Raw genomic sequence first — 3,597 nt, forward strand, 5'->3', positions numbered from 1 at the left:
CTGTGAGGTCACCAGCACAGAGAGGGCCCCTCACAGCCAGAAAGACATGGAGGCCCTGGAATGTGATCAGAGCTGGGCAACCAAGCTGGTGAGGGGTCTGGAGCACAATGTGGCCATATGAGGAGAGGCTAAAAGAGCTGGGAATGTTCAGCCTGGAGAAGGCTCAGGGGAGACCTTATTGCTCTCTATAACTTCCTGAAAGGAGGTTGTAGTGAGCTGGGGGTCTGCCTCTCATGTCATTAGTGACTGGACTATGGGGAATGGTTTGAAGCTGCAGCAAGGGAGATTCAGGCTGAACATTAGGAAATATTACTTCTCAGAAAGGGTGGTCAGGCACTGGAATGGGCTGCCCAGGGAGGTGGTGGAGTCACTGACCCTGGGGGTATTTAAGGAATGTTTGGATGTTGTGTTGAGGGACATGGTTTAGTGGGAGCTATTGGTAATCAGTGAACGGTTGCACTGGATGATCTTTTAGGTCTTTTCCAACCTTGGTGCTGCTGTGATTCTATTATTTCATTAAGCTCTTAAAAGACTGCAGGTGATTTTCAGAATGAGGAATATGCAGCAATCGGAGTGGCTTTCTTGGCTGATGGTGTTTGGAAATTAAGTTGTGAAGAATTCAGGGAGTAATTAACACTGACTCATGAGAACAGCTTTTCCATCTTGTGAAAACAGCCTTTAGCATAACTTGAGCAGATATAAACTGAAGGATGGAAGCTTGTGTAAATGTAAGCTCAAGAACAGTGTGAAGGAGGCTGCGGACTTGTCAAGTAAAGAGAAGAAAGTAGAATATATGTCCTGTTGTTGAAGATAAAATGGCAAAACAGATGCCTCAGCTCAACACAACATCAGTGGGAAACGGGTTGAACTACCGCTCCCCCTGCCCCCCACGCTCCCACCCCATTAAAAGGTTGTATATCTACAGTAAGGACATATTCCACAACCACCAGATTTATGAATCATTTACTGGAATTTCTGTCCATTGCCTGTGTCCTTAGAATGCAATGAATATTTATATTAGGCTTTTATATATGTAGTCACTGCTTCTCTCAGTGTATGTGTTTGGTCGGAGTGACCCCCATGAACCCTGCTCTGTGATGAAGGGCATACCTGCTTGACATAACTCATTTATGTGTCAAGTTACTCTGTCCATTTTCATAGCTTCAATGCAGACCTAGAAGTACCTTCCAAACAATACCCTGAAAGTCACCTGCGAGACTTTGTCCTTCTCTCACCATGTTAAAAATCAACTTGAAAAAAAATTTTGGCTGCAGATGCTGTTCATCTGCATTAGTGCCACTATGACTTCTCCCCTTCATATGAATAGCAGTGAGTATTTCTTTCATTAGCTTTGTGTTTGTTCAGTCTCTCAAAAGTTAAGGCCTCTCTGACACCAGAAGATCAGTACACCAGTTTAAAACTCTGCAGCAAAACTCACCTGTGATACCTAACTAATTATAAACTATTTCCAGTGCTTCATGTGTGGCAAATAGCTGACAAATGCAATCTCCAATACTCCTTGAAGCCCAAAGTCATAATAAAATGGGATAATTTTCAAAAGAAATCAGCCTCTTATTGACAGCTCTCAAGTGCAGCACATTAAAAATAAAAATGCTGTTAAATGATTTTCTTCTCCAATCTTTGATTGTTTTGGTTTTTTTTGTTGTTTTTTTGTTGTTTTTTTTTTTTAATTTGCTATTTTTAATATAAATTTAAAAGAAAAAAGAGAGAGAAAGAACTGTGGAATATGTGACTTACTGATCCACCTCCCACTTGCTACTAAGGTATTTCAATTACTTCTAAAAAAATTTGTTAACTGGTGCTTTGTCACCTGGGCACAAACATTGACCAAGACCATGGATAGTGATATATTTATTTATATCACTACCTTCATGGTTTCAAATTGTTCATATTCTCCTCGTGAGGCTGAAGTTGATTGAGTGATATTACCTCTGAGTTCAAACAAGAGGATAAGGACTGGAAAGACATATTGAGAAAGGAATTAAAAGTAATGAAAAGCTCTGCAGTTACAGGTTATTAGCCCAGAAAGTAGATAAAGTGACTTGACATGCCAGTGAGTTATGCCATGCAGATACTCCCTTTATTACAGCTCTGGGTGCATGGAGGATCGCTCCACCAAACATGCACACCAAAGGAAGAAATGACTATGTATTTAAAAGCATAGCATATACATATTCATTACATTCCAAGAAAACAGGCCAAAATTCCAAGAAATCATTAATACATTATACCACTCTCCTGAGAATATGTGGTAGGGGTTTCTATCAGTCATGGGATGAAAGCTAGTAATCATTCTCACTGTGAATTTACACAGAGTTTACATTACCAGATTTCCAGATTTCTGGAATAGCCGGAACCAACTCTCCAACTCTCACTGGTGTTGTGTTGAACTGAAGCATTTGTTTTGCTGTTTTATGCTCAAGAACAGGATTTCTTTATTTCCAGTAACAGCACACAATGAAGTGATTATCATGAATGAGAGGAATCTCAGGAAACTGGAGAAGGCTGGAGAGACTGGAGGTGGAGAAACAAAGAGGACCAGAGGAGAGTTTTCTAAAGTCAAGAAAAGACAGATAGACCTGCTGTATAGTTTATTTTTGTTTATGTCTACTTGTCTGTCTATATCTGTTTTTTGTGCTTTTTTCTTCTGGCCAATCTTATTAAACTTTATTTTAATTACCAGGGGCACCTACAATTATCACAGCAGTAGTTCTTCTAAAACCACAATTCTCATTCTGATTTTCAAGTGGCATCAGAATAAGAGAAAGTTCTAGATTTCTTGTGTTCACTACCCAGTGTACTGTCCCTTTTTTACAACTGACATACATAACAGATAGACCTAACACAGAGTCCAGTGGAGGGCCATAAAGATAATAAAGAGCCTAGCGCCTCTCCTCTATGAGGAAAGGCTGAGTGACCTGGCTCTGTTAACTTTCAGAAAAGAAGACTGAGAAGGGATCTGATTAACGTTTGTAAGTGGCTTAAGTGTGGGAGTCAAGCAGACATGACCACCTCTTTTCAGAGGTTTGTGGGGACGAGACACAGGGAAACAGCTGTAAACGTGAGCATAGGAAGTTCCACACCAATACATAAATGAACATCTTCACGGTGAGGGTGATGGTGCCCTGAATCAGCCTGCCCTGCGTTGTGGATTCTCCTTTTCTGAAGATATTCAAGACCTGCCTGGACACCTACCTGTGCAGCCTGCTGTAGGGAGCCTGCTTTGGCAGGGGATTTGGACTCGATCTCTGGAGGTCCCTTTAAGTCTCTACAATTCTGTGGTTTTGTGATTCTGATAACCTGAGAAGTGCTAGTTTGTCACCTTATTTTTCTGTGAGTCAGAGAACTCAAATAACTATAATTATCTAACTATTTTATAATCCTTTATGAATCCCTGGATGGAGTCAGTTTGTTAATAAGAAACTTACGACTTGCAGAGGGTTGAAGCAATCAGTACAAAAATGATCTCTCTACTAATCCCTTCTGAAGATATCCTCTGTGGATAGAAAAAAAAAGCTCAGAAGAGACATTACATTTTCTTCCTGGGGTATTGACCATTCATTCTTTGATAGCAAT

General features: G+C 40.4%; 1 long non-coding RNA gene across 1 annotated transcript; it reads left to right on the plus strand.

Moving 5' to 3' along the window:
• LOC116652508 (uncharacterized) lies at positions 1–2,716 on the plus strand. Its single transcript, XR_004305602.2, has 2 exons — positions 1–88; positions 2,467–2,716. It is a non-coding gene; the product is annotated as an uncharacterized LOC116652508 (long non-coding RNA).
• The last annotated feature ends 881 nt before the right edge of the window (positions 2,717–3,597 follow it).

This window comes from Coturnix japonica, chromosome Z (assembly GCF_054131305.1).
Source record: "Coturnix japonica strain WE chromosome Z, WE-NBRP24, whole genome shotgun sequence".
Lineage (NCBI taxonomy): Eukaryota > Metazoa > Chordata > Aves > Galliformes > Phasianidae > Coturnix > Coturnix japonica.